The sequence below is a fragment of the Somniosus microcephalus genome, chromosome 21 (genome assembly GCF_052327205.1).
Source record: "Somniosus microcephalus isolate GS21.2 chromosome 21, FLI_Smic_1.0, whole genome shotgun sequence".
In the NCBI taxonomy this organism is placed as follows: domain Eukaryota; kingdom Metazoa; phylum Chordata; class Chondrichthyes; order Squaliformes; family Somniosidae; genus Somniosus; species Somniosus microcephalus.
This window is the reverse complement of record NC_141007.1, coordinates 39,608,753-39,627,904: the sequence shown is the minus strand read 5'-3', so window position 1 is coordinate 39,627,904 and position 19,152 is coordinate 39,608,753.

Here is a 19,152-nt window from a genome sequence, read left to right as displayed (position 1 = left end):
CCTGTGCAGCACCAGTTGATTGCAGAGATGGTTGGTGTTGTTGGTGCTGCTGGTGTGCCTGGTGCTGCTGGTGTTGGGGCTGATCATGGGATTCTGAGGACCACGTTGAGGTTTTATCAAGGGCAACGATGCTGATGGAATAGATGGGAGGTGAGGTTGAAATGATAGAAGCGATCTGTCAATGGTGAGAGCGTTTGTTTCAATGAGGTGACACTGGATAAGGAGTTAGCTCCAAACACTGGCATGCTGCATAAGGCTCAATGTATCTTCCAAATGCAGTAAGTAACAGCTTCTAACCTTGGAAAGTGAACAGCTATGAAATGGGAGCTTTTATAGACCATTTGCAGTTGTCAAGTAAAGAAATCATCACATGCTGACACAACACCTGACCTCCTTATCTGACGTGATTCCTGAGCAGCTGGGAAGCTGTTGGTGAACTCTAAAAATCTAAAGGTGAGCTTAAAATACTAGTTAATTGCCTCTTAACAATCTCTCTAATGATGTAAATTGCCTCCCCTGCCGCTTGGTGTCGGGTCTGTTCTGCGATGACAGACTCGACATCTGGGAGACTATCGTGGAGGCAGGTTGAAAGGGGGTTCCACACACGCAGTCAAAAATTTTTTTTTCCCTGCCGACCCGCCTCCAAACGCCCCCACTATCCCCCCCAAAAAATCCGGCCAAAATAATTATTCAACAAGTCTGTCATTTCCTTATTTTCACTTGCAATATTATCAGGATCTGTTTTCAAAGGGCCCACATTACCCTTGAATACCCTTTTTCTTCTAATATAAATGTAAAAATGTTTTGTGTTAATCTTGATATCCCTCAAGTTTCTTTTCCTATTCCCTTTTTGCAGCTCTTACTACTTATTTGTCATCATTTGCTGTTCCTTATATCTCTCCCAGTCCCCTGGATCTATGCTATTCTTTGTAATTGTGTATGCTCTTCCCTTTAGTTTTATTTTATCTCTCACCTCTTTTGTCGACCATTTGGTAAGTCGAGCTCTTGCCCCTTAGGGATATATACTGGTCCTGTATTAAGCTAAATTCTTTTTTAAACACCTCCCACTGTTCATCTGTAGTTTTACCCGAAAGCAGTTTTAACCAGTTTGATGACACCAGTCTCTGTCTCATCTTGTTAAAGTTAGCCTTACCAAAATCTAGAATCTTAGTAATTGTGTTAAGTTTCTCTTTTTCAAACCGAACATTGAATTTGATCATATTATGATCACTGTTATATATATGTCCCCTTACTGTAGGATTATTAATTAAGGCTGGCTCATTTCTTATTACTAAATCTAGTATGGCCTGCCCTCTTGTTGATTCTAGAACTCACTGCTCTAGAAAACTATCTTGAACGCACTCACGAAATTCACTAACTTTTTGACTTCAGTTACTCTACTCTTCCTAATCTATATGAAAATTAAAGTCTCCCATTAAAACAATGCTTTTGCGATAAGCCTCCCTATTCTCTGAATTAATACATTCTGCCACTTCATTGTTGTTATCAGGAGGCCTGTAGACAACTCCCATTACAGTTTTAAGTCCTCTCTTCTTCATCAATTCTCTCCATAGAATCTCAACTGATTGCTTTCCCTTACCTATATTCTCTCTTACTAATGTTGTAGTAGTATCTTTAATCAATAAGGCTACCCCTCCTCCTCTTACAGTTTCCAAATCCTTTCGAAAGACCTTATAACCTGGAACATTTAACTCCCAATCATGACAAGCTTGCAGCTATGTCTCAGTAATGGCCACCATGTCACACCCTCTAATTATGTATTTGGGCCTCTAATTCAATCAATGTATTTCTTATACTCCTTGCATTAGTATAGAAAACTCTTATTTGGGCATGTCCTTACATCCTGATGCTGTCTTTCTCACACCGTTTAACTTATTTGTTACTCCTGCTGTAACTACTTTCGTTATCTTAGTATTCCCCACCTGGAGTATCTACATCACTGTTTGTGTCCTTATCCCTTTTTGAATTTTTAAACTATAATTTTTACTATTATTTCTGACTGAGCCCTCCAACCTCCCCCTGCCCCAATAAATTAGTTTAAAGTGCTTTTTACAAAAACATGTATATTATTTACCAAACCATGCTATCCAAGATTACTGCATAAACAAAGGCCTTGCATCAGTTCATAGGAAGCGCAGGCTTACTTATGGGAGTGGCTTTTGCGTTGAGCACAGGAGAAAGTACCTCAAGATGCCCGAATCGTAACAACTGAGGTCCCCAGAAGTACACCATTATTCCCATTGGTTTGATGGGAGTGTGTAGCATTATATTACAACAGTGACTACACTTCAAAAAGTACTTCATTGGCTATAAAGTGCTTTGGGACGTCCTGAGGGTGTGAAAGGTGCTACATAAATATATAAGGGGGAGAAATTGACTATAGCCTCGTTTGGGGCGCCAGCCTCGCCAAGGTGCTAAAAGTAGCGCCCCGGAAGCATTCGCGGCCGCCCACCGGAAATTCAGTGGTAGCGCCCCAAAGGGAAGCACGGCACTACTGGAGGTGCCCCGCATCCCTCTTGGGGCACTGCGACTGAATATCGTGGCACAACGTGCCGCAGCGCCACACGCTGCGGCATGTCGTGCTGCAGTATTGCAGGCCTTCCTCCCCTTCTTAAAGGGGAGGGCCTTGTGCAGCGTGATCTGGGGCCCAGCTGGGCCCCCGAGGATCGCGAGTGCCGGCAAAAGAGCCCGGCACCGAAGAGAAGTGCCGGGCTCTTGGAACGCAGCCGGCACTCCGCGGGGGGGAGGGTGATCAGGAGGCTGGGGATGGGAGCGCAGGCAGGTGCTGGCAGGCGGCCAACAACAAAAATGGCCGCCCCGCACCTCTCCTTTAATTTGCGTCTCCCCGGCCGCAGGTAGGCCCCCCTGAACCCGTCGCACATAGCGTCCGGCGGTAAATCAGGGGGCACTGCCAAATATCGCGGCCGGGGCGTGAGCAGGGCGCTGCGCACACCGATGAGGTCATCGGTAGCGGCGCAGCACTAACGGCTAGCGCCGCCACTAGCGTCCCGCGGAATTTAGCGGGAGGCGTGGGCAGTGGCTTGCGACCCACTTAGCGCCCTCTTAAGGCGCTAATGGGTGTCGCAGCCAACTGAATTTCTCCCCCTAAGTCTTTCTTTTTAAGTATTTGCACTGGATCTCCCATATATAACAGTTTGAACGCCCTACTGTAACAGATACTTCATAACTTGTAAACTAGTCAAAAAATTAGGACAGATAAAAGGTAAATTTTGCAACAGAAACATCAGGCGAAAACATGACTTTACAATAAGAAAGTGCACCTGTAAAAGAGAACTGAAAAATAAAAATAAAAAGTAGCAGGGTTAGACTACCCTGCTACCAATGCAGCCTTTATCTGATTAGAGTGTGGCAAGGATTTTGCTTGTAATAGTAATAGTAAGTGACTCAGGCTGGCTTGTTCTCGTGGCTAAAGGAACCTTTTGGTTTCCTCTGCAAAAATACAGGAGTAAATATTGGGATACAAATACATCAACCGAAATTTCAAAATGCATAACATACTTCTTAGACTGAACTTCTTTCAGAAATCAGTAACATGTGATAAGATTTTTTGGCATGAATGATAAATTATCGAAGCATGGTTTGTAAAAAAAAAATCAGTTATAAGAAATGAAAAAAAAAATCTTAAATCTTAATGTGCTTTTCAATATATTGAAAGCTGATTTTAAAGCATGAATTCTACAAAATCTTTATTTGGACCTTCAAGGTATGACTATCTGTCATTTGCTTTATCAGTTGATCAAATACACAAGAATGTGTTTAAGTGTGATTATTGGCAGTTTTTTTTTAATTGAAACTCCACAAAGGGAAATTAAACCATTGAACTGATCCAGCCTGTACACAGAGTGACCTGTGGGCAGTTTCAATGATTTTTCTACTTTATATGTGTGCTATGTGTGTAGGTGACAGTGTACTGTGATTGTAATACAAAGTGATTACTTGAGAAATTGCTGTGTAATAACTATCATTGAAGACAGATTGCTGTTACGTACTAGTGGGGGAGTAGAAATGGTGAGACAGCATTCTACAGTATCAGCAATGTGAATGTGCTCCTCCCACTTCCATTGACTGCCCATCAAGAAGAAAAAAATTAACAGATAGAATTCAAAACATTTATAATTGTGATTCCAGCAACAGAATAACACACTTACTGACACTGCCACCAAAATGTATTGGCCTGGATTTTCCGGGGTCTGTGACCACGTACGCAGGCAGCCGTAAGTGCCCCGCGAGTTCCAGGTTTCCGCATGCGATGCGCATATGCGAATACCTGGAGCTTGCGATCTTTCAAGTTTCAGCATGACAGATCGTACAAATGCCCGGGAAATGGACATTCGCAGGCGGAGAGTTTGCCCAACTACTGCCCAGCAAATGCTCACGAAACTCTTACGCCTGGTAAAAGCAGGTGTAGGGCCTTCCTTTACCAGCATAAGAGTTTAAAGAAATATTAAAATACCATTTTTAAAACCATGTAAACTTACAAAAACGTTTAAAATTAGTTCAGATTATTTTGGAACCTTTAAAAATGTTCAAATTTATTTTTCAAAAAATTAAGTTTTTAAAAAAATGTTTAATTACATTGGCCCAGAAATTCGGGTCTCCACAGGTAATTACGCATGGGGTACTCACCCGTAAGCACTGCGCATGCGCGGGAAACCGGCACTTCCGTTCCCCTGAAAGAAGGGGTTCAGAAGTTGAACGCGTGCGCAGGAGAGGCAGCGCGTGTGCATCGAACTTACGTTTTTTTGCAGGTTTTCCCTGGAAGGTAAGTCTCCAGAAGTTAGACATGTAAAAAGCAGTCGCAAGGCCTGCTTTTTACAAGGTAAGTGGTGAATTAAAACATTTTTTCCACAGGTTTATTATTTTTAAATACTTTAAAGAAAGGTAAGTTTATTTTTAGCCCCGTTAGAAAATGTAATTAATTTTTTCAAAAATTTAAATTATTGTTTAAAATAGTTATTTCATGTAATTTATAGTTTATTTGAAAAATGTGATGTTTTTTAAAAATTTATTTGAAGATTTAGTGATGTTTTGGGGCTCATAGTATTTATAGGTTTGACAGGTCTTCCTGTCAAACTTATGAATGAAGCATTCCCTGCTACCATTGGCTCTCCATGGCCCACGTGATCCCAGGGGACCCATCGAACTAACTGCGCCCCTGGGATACACAAGCACTGCGCGCCAGCAGTTGGAGGAGGCCCAGGATCGGAATCCCACTTGGGCCCACAGCTCAACGGCCGGCGCGGTAGGAAAGTGCAGGTCGGGGCTTGCATCCGCGGGAAGCCCCCGACCCGAATTTCTGGGCCATTGTATTCTAATTAATTTTGACCATGTAATGATTTATTTTTATTTAAGTTGTGTGAAAGTTGTATTTTTTAGGTGATTCCGATTAAACTTATGGGGTTCCATATGTAAATGGAATCCAAATAAGCATAATGGGGATCCCCCCTTTCTAATTGGTTGGGCTGGCCCACGTGATTCCACAGACGCTTGCAAACCACCTGCACTCCTGGGATACGTGGGCCTTTACGCTGGCCTATGCCTGCAGGCCCAGGAGCGCGAGTCTTCGTAGGTACAGGACCATCAGGTAGGTTCGTACTTTTATTGCGGTTCAGAGGCATTTGCCAGCGGAAAACCTCTGACCGCAAATTCAGGCCCAATGTTACCTGTGAAAGGAACTCACACTCACTAGAAAATAATAGCCAGTTTTATAGGCCGGAATTTTCTGGGGTCCGTGCGGACAGAAAGGGAGGCGGTTCGGGTGGGAAATTTGATAAAAGTCGGAGCGGGTTGGGAACCCGCCGTCATCCCACCTCCACGTACTTTTCCCTCGGGTGCGTTTGCTGGAGCAGCAGCGACCCAACCGGCAGAGGCGGGCAAATAATTGAAATCATTATAACCTTGTTTACAGACACTTAAGAGCTTTTTTCCCCCCTACATTTTAAATTTCCCTGCATGGCCATGGGATTCACGCTGCTCGGGAACCACATCTGTCAACCTGAGGCAGGAGTTCAGTGGCCATTGCTCCAGCTGATTACTTGACAGCATCAAATGTACTATAAAAGCACCCATCTGACAGCTGAACACTTTCCTCAGGCAGAAGCTGTTGCTCTGCATTCCCAGCACAGATTCTGCAGACTGCAAGTCTTTCTAGCAAAGTCTCCATCCAGTCTCAACTCATTGGAAGCCTGGGACACCTGGGAATCCCTGGCCCAAGACCGCACAAAGTGGAGGAGAAGCATCCGGGAAGGCGCCGAACACCTCGAGTCTCTTCGCTGGGAGCAAGTGGAAGCCAAGCGAAGGCAGCGCAAGGAGCGCACGTCAACCCAAGCACCCGACCCACCCGCCCCTTCAACCACCATCTGCCCCACCTGTGACAGAGACTGTAGGTCCCACATTGGACTCATCAGTCACCTGCGAACTCATTTTTAATGTGGAAGCAAGTCATCCTCAGTTCCGAGGGACTGCCTAAGAAGGGGAAGATTGGAAGAACCTCTCTCACCATTGACAGATTGCTTCTGTCATCTCTACTTCACTTGCCATCTATTCCATCAACTTGGGTGCCATTTATACTGTCTCACCTTGGTCCTCAAAATCGGACCACGCTGAGCCCCAACACCAGCAGCAGCAGGCACACCAATAGCACCAACAACAACATCGCGCTCGCAAAACCTGTCAGAGCCCCCTGCACTTCTTCCTGCACCTCCAGGATCACCCTCTTTCTGGATGGCCCCTGAGGCTCAGCGTCTGCGTGCAGCTGAGCAGAGCTGGGAGCATCCTGCGCCCTCCGGCGAGGAGTCTCCACTTCTGTTCCTGTCTTCACCATCTGCTCTTACTCACTTGTGAATTGTGAGACACCAAGAGACAACACTACTCTATCTCGCGTGGGACCCACCCAGGTGTGCGTATCTGCGCTGGTGCTGGGTGCACTTATGTCTGGTGATGGTGCGCCCTCAGAGGCTGGAGGTTCCTCAGAGGAGTTGTCTTCCTCTTCCTCCTGGACAGCCGGGGGGGGGCTCTTGATGGACCTGTGGGAGAGTAAAGAGATGGGTTAGATATGTCATATGAAGAGTGGGTACAGATCTCATAATGCACATGATGACCATTCACTGGCTGCTGGCATCAGTGCCCATATGAGTAACTGATGTATGCCATGTAGCTGTATGATATGTAATTCTGTCACCAGGTTGCTGAGATGTCCCCCCTCCTACCTCCAGCTGCTCGGCGACTCCAGATATTTCTAAAGTAGCCTCCTCTGTTGTTGTAAAGTTTGCAAATGATGGCGGCCCACCGCCAGTTCTCCCCCTCTCCCTCTTATTTTGGGCTCTTTCTTCCTGCAAGGAGGGAAAGAAGCGAAGGTTGAGTGAGAGCGATGGAATGAGTGTAAGGAATGGATGTGTTAGATCTTTAGAGGGTGACTATGATGGAGTGGGGTGCCAAAGCCAAGTGGCCTCCTTGTGTGTTGTTAGTTGGTATGATTGCACTAGGATGAGGGTAAGTCTGAGGGGTGGCTAGTGAGATGGGGTGGGTTAATGTTGGTGTGAGTAAGGATGTGCCAGGAGTAGGGTTGGGAAGGCAGAGTGATGGGGATGTGATGAGAGGCACAGCAGGATGAAGTTGAGTGCGGCTTTGTACTCACGTTTCCTGATCTAATTAGATAATTGAAACGTTTGCGGCACTGCACCCAGGGCCTGCTGACCATATCCCTGCTGGTGACCTCCTCTGCAATCTCCAACCAGGCTGTTTTGGTCTCCTGGGGAGGTCCCTTCCACCCATTGGAAGGGAAGAGGACCTCCCTCCTTGCTCTGACTCCCTCCATAAGCATACGGAGGGAGTCTTTGGAGAACCTGAGTGCAGCCCTCTGCCTCTGTGCAGTCATTGTCAAAATGTTTGCAGCACTCCAATGCTGTAGTGCACTGACTATGTTAGATTAAACTTCAAATGTAATGTGGCCATGGCCCCTTTAAAGATCCCGGCTGGAAACGTGCCATGAATAACATCACCAGACCCGCACCATTTCATTAGGCTGGGTAACGTGCAGGGTGGGCTTAATAGGCCCTATTAATGTGAAGTCATTCTGTGGAGTGGGATGGAGCTAGTGACAGGGTTGCGACCTGCCATGGCCACCGCCCGCATCAGACCCACCCAGGTAGGGAAAATTCCAGCTATAATCTACCTGTTCCCTTGTATTTGCAGCCGGACAAACAATTGTATCCACAGTAACAGAACAAAATAAATTGTGAAATAAAAACAGAAAATGCTGGAAATACTCAGCAGGTCAGGCAGCATCTGTGGAGAGAGAAACAGAGTTAACGTTTCAGGTCGATGACCCTTCATCAGAACTGACAAAGGGCCATTGACCTGAAACGTTAACTCTGTTTCTCTCTCCACAGATGCTGCCTGACCTGCTGAGTATTTCCAGCATTATCTGTTTTTATTTCAGATTTCCAGCATACGCAGTATTTTGCTTTTGTGTTAGTGCTAAAATAAATTGTGGATTGGATGAAAATAATTATCAATTGATGTTCGGAAGACATATGTCACGAAGGCTGAGACAACTGTGTGCTTCTTAACATCATAAACTGAATTATTTTCCTGTACCTTGCTACCACTGAGTTGGTTATTTTATATTTTATATTCAAGGTACTTGTGTCATAATCCCCAGTGGTCCTAAGTCATTTGATGTCATCAGCATTGCTTTTGGTGGTGAAATAACTCACCAAGGATATTTGCACTTGGGACACATGTGTTACAATAATAGTGCAGTCTGCCAGAGAATAAAGCTACCAAGTACTTGGGAAGCCTATCACACCAGAAACAATGACAGGTGAGATGAGGTAATGACTTGAATAGAAGTTCTCAAAAGAGTTGTTAAAAACAGTGTGACACTACTTCGAAATGCGGCAGGTTGATCGTTTCCTCTTCCCTCGGAAATTCTTATTTGATACAAATTCAAACTTTATCAAGTAAGGAGTGATCAGGCATATTCTTTTCCAAATAAACTTAGACTCTGTGAGGGAGAAATTCACTATCGTCCCGTTTGGTGCGCTAATTTTTAAAAGTTTGAAAAGGTAGTGCCAGGTGCTAATGATTTCAAACTTCTGAAAAATTTGCCGTTTGCGCTCCAGGAAGGAAGTAGAGCGCTAAATCAAGCTCCACTTCCTTCTTATAGAAACATAGAAGATAGGATCAGGAGTAGGCCATTCGGCCCCTCGAGCCTGTTCCGCCATTTAATGAGATCATGGCTGATCATCCAAATTCAGTATCCTGTCCCTGCTTTCTCCCCATATCCCTTGATCCCTTTAGCCTTAAGAAATATATCTAACTCCTTCTTGAATATATTTAATGAATTGGCCTCAACTGCCTTCTGTGGTAGAGAATTCCACAGGTTCACCACTCTCTAGTGAAGAAATTCCTCCTCATCTCAGTCCTAAATGGTTTCCCCCTTATCCTTAGACTGTGACCCCTGGTTCTGGACTCCCCCGCCATCGGGAACATCCTTCCTGCATCTAGTCTGTCTAGCCCTGTTAGAATTTTATAAGTTTCAATAAGATCCCCTCTCATTCTTCTAAACTCTAGCGAATATAAGCCCAATCGACCCAATCTCTCTTCATACATCATTCCTGCCATCCCAGGTATCAGTCTGGTGAATCTTCACTGCACTCCCTCTATGGCAAGAACATCCTTCCTCAGATAAGTTGACCAAAACTGCACACAATACTCAAGGTGTGGTCTCACCAAGGCCCTGTACAACTGCAGCAAGACATCCTTGCTCCTGTACTCGAATCCTCTTGCTATGAAGGCCAACATACCATTTGCCTTCTTAACTGCCTGCTGCACCTGCATGCTCACCTTCAGCGACTTTACCTTCTTGGAGCGCAATCGGCAGCAGGCGGGGCGGAGACTTCAGCAGCGCTGCACACCGGGCCGTGCAAGAGTGCTGGCCTAATCGATCGCGGGCAGGAACCCGCGAAAAAAAACAAAATAAGAAAGGTACGTTTTTTTTACTTACCTCGGCCACCTTGTCTTTAATCATCGCCCCCGAAGCGGTCGGCCGCCTGATGCAGCTGTCGGTGTTTTCGACCAGCGCTGCTGCAAAGGGCTGAAGTCAATTTCGGGTCCGGGGCGCTAACAGGGTGATGCACACGCCGATGATGGCACCATCTCCGGGCAAAGGAGATCGGGGCGCAACGCCGTAGCGCCGCCGCAAAACTCCCGCCGAGGGCGCTAATGGGAGGCGCAAAGGCACACAATTTATGGCTGAAAAAGCTGCCTAAAATGCTACTTGTTTTAAAAGCTCAGCATTCACCAAATACCAAATACCATTAATTTCTAAGTGGATAATCAAATACTTGAGGGGTAATGGGTCAGATGCAAGGAAATAATAGATGAAACTGGTGCCGGCTAACTCAGATAACGATAAACCAGCTCAGATAACCTTGAACCCAGCCTGTTAAATTTGAGTTATGGTTCATAATGCCCCAGTACTGATTGATATATCCCTTTTGAAAAAAAGATAAACTATTACTTACATTGTTTGAAAAATAGAAAATTGTCACCATATTTTATTGTGAACTTCATGCTCATCAAAGTGAATGAGGTTAGTGCTGGAAACTTAAATACTTTTCCATTTGGGCACTTAATAGCAAGTACTGACAGGCCAGGTAAGTATGGTTAGGTGTAAAGCTTCATGTATTCTGTCCTAACCGATTTTTCTGAGTCCCTAGTCTCAAAAGATCAACTCCACAGTACCAGTGGGACATGTTCCACTTCCCATATCAGCCATTCTGTGGCTTCTCTGAGCGAAATTGCCAGTAAATGTCAAATTAGGAACAGTTTGTGCGTGGGTCCATACCCACTAGGAACTGGATTAAGACTGCTGAATCTCCTTTCTCATTGAAACCTTACTGCCGAAGGCAAAGGAGGCTTTCATCCCATTAGTTTGGGCTGGTTTCAACCTCAGCTTCGAGAGGTGAGGGGATAATGTGCAACCTACCCAGTCCTCTACAATAACCATGCATTATTGTCAGTAAAAAAATCAGTGAAAGTCAGGCCCCGATCTTGACTGGGGCGGGTTGCATGGGCTGCGGGGGCTGGTGCGAGGTTTCTGTCGGGAATCCTGAAAGTTCGGGTTTCCCCGCATGCTGTGGAGTTTTGTCTCCAGAATGTGTGGAGTTTTTCTTCTGTAAGTTCCCTGCCCGGAAGTCAGTCTGATTGGCGGGGAGCGGGGTGGGTGGTGGGATCCCCGACCCCGGGTGGAGGGGGTCCAATCTCGAAGGGTGTCCGATTTCAGGGGGGGTCTGATCCCGAAACCTAGGGTGGGTCCGAACTCCGACCTGGGGGGGAGGGGGGGGGGTCTGATCCTCAACCCCCAGGGGGTCTTTGTATGTGGAAGGGTCTGATGGCGGGGCGGGGGAACTTGGGGGAAGGGCAGAGGGAAGTAATCCTGCTCCTCCTGGCCCACAAGTAAAGGCACTTACCTTCTCCCTGAAGCTACCCTCGCCTCCCTTCAGCTGCCGGGTTTCCCGAGCCTGGGAAACGTGGCCGGCCAGGGCTAAACATGCAGAGCTGATTAAATCTGAGGCTGTCAGCCTCATTAAAATATTTAATTGGCCAACATGCCTCCTGGGAGCGGATTGGCTGCCTGCCTCTTGTCCCACTTTCATTAAACCCAGAAGTGGGTGTGATTGGGTTTGAGATTCTTAAAGTTTTAACATCTCACCCGACCCCAACCCACCCGTTTTTGGGGGTTAAGATTTAGCCCTCAGCCTTTTCAGGCAGCAGTACACTCCAGACTAAAGTTCTTCATATTTTCCCCTGATTCCAGAACATTAACAACTGTCCTGCTAAGTACACCAAAACCAACGTGACATTTTTTATTTATTTATCATCCATGGGATGTGAGCATTGCTGGCAAGCCAAAATTTGTTGCCCATCCCTAGTTGCCCTTGAGAAGGTGGTGGTGAGCCGCCTCCTTGAACCGCTGCAGTCCCTGTGGTGAAGGTACTCCCACAGTGCTGTTAGGGAGGGAGTTTCAGGATTTTGCCCCAGCGACGATGAAGGAAATGTGATATATTTCCAAGTCAGGATGCTGTGTGCCTTGTCGGGGAACTTGAAGGTGGCGGTGTTCCCATGCTCCCGCTGCCCTTGTCCTTCTAGGTGGTAGAGGTTGCGGGTTTGGGAGGTGTTGTCAGAGAAACCTTGGCGAGTTGCTGCAGTGCATCTTGTAGATGGTACACACTGCAGCCACGGTGTGCCAGTGGTGGAGGGAGCGAATGTTTAAGGTTGTGGATGGGGTGCCGATCAAACGGGTTGCAGGCAAGTGGGGAGTATTCCATCACACTGCTGACTTGTGTCTTGTAGGTGGTGGAAAGTCTTTTGGGATTCAGGAGATGAGTCACTTGCCGTAGAATACCCAGCCTCTGACCTGCTCTTGTAGCCACAGTATTTATGTGGTTGGTGCAGTTAAGTTTCTGGTCAATGGCGATGGAGGGGGATTTGATAATGGTAATGCCATTGCATGTCAAGGGGAGGTGGTTACTCTTTCTCTTGTTGGAGATGGTCATTGCCTGGTGCTTGTGTGGCGTGAGAAACTAATGGGACTAAAAGCCGACAAATCCCCTGGACCTGATGGCCTACATCCTAGGGTTCTAAAAGAGGTGGCTACAGAGATAGTGCATGCATTGGTTGTGTTCTTCCAAAATTCCCTAGATTCTAGAATGGTCCCAGTGGATTGGAAGGTAGCAAATGTAGCCCCGCTATTCAGGAAAGGAGGGAGAGAGAAAACAGAGACCTACAAGCCAGTTAGCCTGACATCAGTCACACACATACACAGAATCACACAGAAACCCCACAGTGCAGATAGAGGCCATTTCGGTCCATCGAGCCTGCACCGACACATATCCCACCCGATCCCCGTAACCCCTTCACCAACACATATCCCACCCTATCGGGAAAATGCTGGAATCCATTATTAAGGAAGTGGTAATGGGGCACTTAGAAAATCCTAATATGATTAGACAGAGCCAACATGGTTTTATGAAAGGGAAATCATGTTTTACAAATTTATTTGAGTTTTTTGAGGATGTAACTAGCAGGGTAGATAAAGGGGAACTAGTGGATGTAGTATATTTAGATTTCCAAAAGGCATTTGATAAGATAAGGGCTCATGGGGTTGGGGGTAATATATTAGCATGGATAGAGGATTGGTTAATGGACAGAAAACAGAGTAGGGATAAACGGGTCATTTTTAGGTTGGCAGGCTGTAACTAGTGGGGTGCCACAAGGATCAGTGCTTGGGCCTCAGCTATTTTCAATCTATATTAATGACTTAGATGAAGAGACCGAGTGCAATGTATCCAAGTTTGCTAATGATACAAAGCTAGGTGGAAAAGTAAGCTGTGAGGAGGACACAAAGAACCTGCAAAGGGATATCGACAGGTTAAGTGAGTGAGCAATAAGATGGCAGATGGAGTATAATGTGAGGAAATGTGAGGTTATTCATTTTGATAGGAAGAATAGAAAAACTGAATATTTTTTGAATGGTGAGAAACTATTAAATGTTGGTGTTCAGAGAGATTTAGGTGTCCTCGTACAGGAAACACAGAAAGTTAGCATGCAGGTACAGCAAGCAATTAGGAAGGCAAATGGCATGTTAACCTTTATTGCAAGGGGGTTGGAGTACAAGCATAAGTAAATCTTACTACAATTGTGCAGTTTTGGTCTCCTTAGCTGAGAAAAGAAATACATGCTTTAAAGGTGGTGCATCGAAGATTCACTAGATTGACCCCTGCGATGAGAGGGTTGTCCTATGAGGAGAGTTTGAGTAGATTGGGCCTATATTCTCTAGAGTTTAGAAGAATGAGAGGTGATCTCATTGAAACATATAAAATTCTGAGGGGGATTGACAGGGTAGATGCTAAGAGGTTGTTTCCCCTGATTGGAGTGTCTAGAATGAGGGTGTATATTCTCAGGATAAGGGGTCGTCAATTTAAGACTGAGAGGGTTGTGAATCTTTGGAATTCTCTACCCCAAAGGGCTGTGGAAGCTGAGTCATTGAGTATATTCAAGGCTTAGATAGATAGATTTTTTGACTCTAGGAGAATCAAGGAATATGGGGATCGGGCAGGCAAGTGGAATTGAGGTCGAAGATCAGCCATGATCCTATTGAATGGTGGAGCAGGCTCAAAGGGCCGTATGGCCTACTCCTGCTCCTAATTCTTATGTTCTTATGAATGTTACTTGCCACTTATCAGCCCAAGCCTGGATGTTGTCCAGGTCTTGCTGCATGTATGGGTTAAAAGTATAATTGTTATTTAATTTACATATGCACCAGTAAAACTGTTTTTTTCTTCTATCTAGAACTACGACCATATCCAGGGAACATTGGGGTACCAATCAGTTTAATCCCCTACCCTCAAGCCTGGCCTGCATATATTGCATATATGTCTGACACTGTGAAACAGCTGATTGAGGAAGACAAACTAAAGAAAGCACATGCAGATGCTATTGCTGAATACAAATTGAGACATTCCAACAGAGATCTTTCAGGTGACAATCAAAAACTCAAATGGCGTGACACAATGGCAACATATGAAGCATCGAACAAGCCTATAGATTCCACTCGGCCAAACACGATAAAAGAAAATTATTTGATCCCAATAAGTAGAGGGAAGCATGTCTTAGGAATCAGTAACAACTGTCATAAGGTTATATTCTGCAGCAAATGCAGTGTATGTCAATGGCCAAGTGATTACTAGGAAATACGATCCCTACAAGGATCTCAAGCTTTGGAAGCTGATCTTACAACTATGGTGTTTGAGAGCACCCTAAACGGCATTCCTTCTACAGACTAATTTCTTCATCAATCATCTGTATCACATCATTAATGATTTACTATCAATAATTGGAACTGGTGCCGTCGTCAGACTGATATGGCACTGCAACTGACAAAACTTGAAAATAAAAAAAAATATATAGGGTTTTTAAAAAAGTCATTTTGTTTCACTGGAGGTTAGAAAAAAAATGATAGTTCTCCAGGAAATACAAACAGGCCACTAAAATCACAGATGTGTTATCCCTCACCTTCATTCACAGCATTGTGATGTCATCAGTTACCCACACAACATTGTGATGTATTATTTTGCTGGTTACATCACTCAAGTAATTGATGAAAGAAGGGTTATATAACAAATATATGTAGCAGTGAGTTGGAAGGAGGAAACTAAATCAAATGGTTGCAGAAATAATTGATTTGTGGCTTTGATTGCATCACTGCCTTTGTCAGGTTTTGAACATTGACATTTTGAAGATTGTTAAAGATTTGAGATTTAATTAGCTAAGAAATTTACAGCTGAATTTTCCTCCAATTGACAGGTTAGCGGTGAGGTGGGACTACCATCTGCCCGTGCGATCCTGCTGCTCACTTGCCAGTTTGTCCTTCTGGGGCCCTCATTATGTAGGCAGGGCCTTAGGTTTACCGCCACTGGGAGGGAGGTAAATTCAGTGCTGCTGTGTTTAAAATGCCGCAGTCATTTAAAGGGACACATGTGTTTTTTGGAGAACAAGAGGCAGGAGTGTTTGACACATCAGAGAGCAGCAGCAGCCTCAGAGGTTTCAGCAACTGGAAGGGTCCCAGATTTTCGTATGAGTCTGTGTGAAGGTTCTTTTAATCTCGAAGTGAGTGCCAGAAGAGAGGGGGGTTATTTTGGCCAAAAGGTGAAAACAGGCGCTAAATGGGTGCAGTGCTAACAAGACAGGCCTGTTTGAAAGTCTGGATTTAGCAGACAATTTTGGTCCTAATTGCTGATTACCATAATTTGAACTTGTCTGGAGGTGCGAAACCAGACACCTGCAGATTTAGCACTCAAGTGATGATTAGGCTCAATTTTCGTGGGGCAGTATATGTGGGCTCCTCGCACCCACTTCCACTGAAGGTGTGGAGTGCTCTGGCTGACAAACAGCGGCTCATCGCAGGATGGCTCAGGGACCGAGGGAGAGGTCGCACAGGTTTCCTCTGGTGGAGGAGGTCCAGAGGAAGAGGGATGTCCTGCACCTGCAGGGGGGGGAAGGACTCCACCTCATCTCATCCTCTTTGCACTTCTGACCCTCTCTCCTGTAGCCGCTGGTGCTGCTCTGCCTGGCCTCATCTCTTTCTTTCAATTTAGTATACTGTATTTGCTGTTCACAATGCAGTCTCCTCTACATTGGGGAGACCAAACGCAGATTAAGTGACTGCTTTGAGGAACACCTCCATTCAGTCCACAAGCGCAACCTCGATCTTCCGGTCGCCTGTCATTTTAATTCTCCGCCCCACTCCCACTCTGATCTCTCTGTCTTCGGCCATCTACACTGTTCCAATGAAGCTCAACATAAGCTCAAGGAACAGCACCTCATCTTTCTATTAGGCACTTTACAACCTTCCGGACTCAACATTGAGTTCAACAATTTCAGTTCATAACCTCTGCCCCATTTTTTCGAGCAGCAACTGTTGCTGATGATTCTGATATTCCCATTTACACCTCCTTTAGACCCACTTCCAGTTTTAACGGAGGCGGGTTGGGGGCGGGCGACTGACCTGCTCTCAAGAGGCGGGTCAGTCATTTAAATATGCTAATGAGGCTGCGTACTTCACATTTTTACAGACTTTAAGATTTAACTGCTGCGAGCCGTGTTTCCAAATCTACACCTGAAGTTATGCTGATCAACTGACAGAGGAAAATTGGATGTGAAGAGGGCACTTCCATTTCAATCTGCCAAAAACCGCCAGCAACCATTCTGATGGTAATGAATTCAAAAGTGGAAAATTTAGCCTGTATTCTCATTGCAATCGATAGAAGCCAAATCTTGCTGTCCTTGGCATAAGAATTCTTAGTACTACCGTAATGTTTTGCAGATACAGCAAACCTTATATAACGCTCTGTTTCTGTAAAGAAAATACTGCATACAAGCTCCACCCATATATAACATGCCACTTGTCCAACCTTTAAACATTATCACAAAAACGTGCATTTTGGTTTTGAGCCAATTGTTCAATATGAAGTATTAGAAAAAAATAAGCGATGCTAACTATATCACCAAACATAAAGTAGAAAAATATTGCAAATCGTTGCACTCTTACCTTTATGAGCACAGTGCTTACACACAACATATCCCTGTCATACATTTACAATACTCCATGCATCTATGAACTGGCAGAATGATTATCTGAGGATTTATTTGAAGGTACCATTTTTTCGAAATGGCTTACCAATGTGATTACCAGCTGGCACATGATAGGTCACTTAAGTCACTACTACATGTTTAATAGCTTGGATTGATTCCATTAGCGACTTGCCTTCTTTACATTATGGAAGTGGTGTAGGGTAATTGCACTTCTGAGGAAGGCAACATGATGACCTCATTATAAAAGGATGGCAGGTGGCCTGGAACGTAATTGTAAGCATGCGGGGAAAAAACCCAGAATTCATTTCTGTCTATACAGCAAATGCACTTCAGGATTTTCCCTTTTGGTGGATAGCCAGTTTAAAACCAGCATAGGGGGTTTTTGCACCTGCCCAACTAATTGCCATTGATCCTGGTATATTCTACAGAGTCAGCCTTACGTGCATAATCTTGGCAGGCTCCCAGTGGGATTCCCGTCTACACTGGGGAACCAACCTGCAAAGAGGAAGGAAATGGCTGCTTCGGGCCTGGGGTGCAGGTAGCAGCAGAGCAGGTCTCACTCCCCGCCTGCAGGGCAGCTGAAAAGGAGGTCTTGGTTTGCCTAACCCCATTCACCCGCTCACATACCCTTTAATATTCCTTCTTTTTCAAACAACTATCTAAATCTCTTTTAATACAATTTATGGAATCTGCTTCAATAATGATTTGTAGCAACGAACTACAAATCCTAACCGCTCTCTGTGGAAAGAATTCTTTTTAAATCTCCCGCTTAAGTCTTTTTCTGATTAGATTAAACTTATCTCTGCTCACTACTGTCTTACCAACCAATGGAAACAATCTATCACACTTTACCTTATCATAGCCCTTCATAATCTTGAAGATATTTATAAATCCACCTCTTAACCTTCTCAGATCCTGTAAAAAATGCCCTAACTTCTCAAATTTGTCTTTGTTACTGTAATATCTCATCCTGGTGTACATCAATAATGCATCTTTACCACTGCTTTTAAATTTTTGCAATAATGAGGTGCACAAAACTGTACACAATGTTCCCACTGCAGTCTTGTACAGTTCAACAGTAACATCTTGTTTTTATATTCTATGCCTCTTAATAAAAAAAAAGGTCTGTTCTTTTTATGGCCTTATCTGCTTATGCTGGCACCTTCAATGACCCATTTATCTACATGCCAAGCTCCTTCTGGTCTGTTGCACCATTTAAAACCTTATGATTTAAGGTATATTTTCTTTCTCTATTCTTATTCCCAAGTGTATTATTTCACATTTTGTATACCAAACTGCATCTGCCGCCTATTTGCCCATTCTGTTAGCCTATCAATGTCCTGCCAGAAGAAAACAGAGAGTAAGAGTAAATGGGTCATTTTCAGGTTGGCAGGCTGTAACTAGTGGGGTACTGCAAGGATCAGTGCTTGGGCCTCAGCTAGTTACAATCTATATTAATAACCTAGATGAGGGACCGAGTGCAATGTATCCAAATTTGCTTATGATACAAAGTTAGGTGGGAAAGTAAGATGTGAGGAGGACGCAAAGAGACTGCAAAGGAATATAGACAGGTTAAGTGAGTGGGCAAGAATGTGGCAGATGGAATATAATGTGGAGAAATGTGAAGTTATCACTTTGGTAGGAAAATTAGAAAGGCAGAATATTTTTAAATGGTGAGAGACTGGGAAATGTTGGTATTCAGAGGGCCTGGGTGTCCTTGTACACAAATCACAGAAAGTTAACATGCAGGTACAGCAAGCAATTAGGAAAGCAAATGGTATGTTGGCCTTTATTACAAAGGGATTGGAGTATAAGAGTAAAGAAGTCTTACTACAATTATATAGGGCCTTGATAAGACCACACCTGGAGTACTGTGTACAGTTTTGCTCTCCTTACCTAAGGAAGGATATACTTGCCTTAGAGGGAGTGCAACAAATATTCACCAGACTC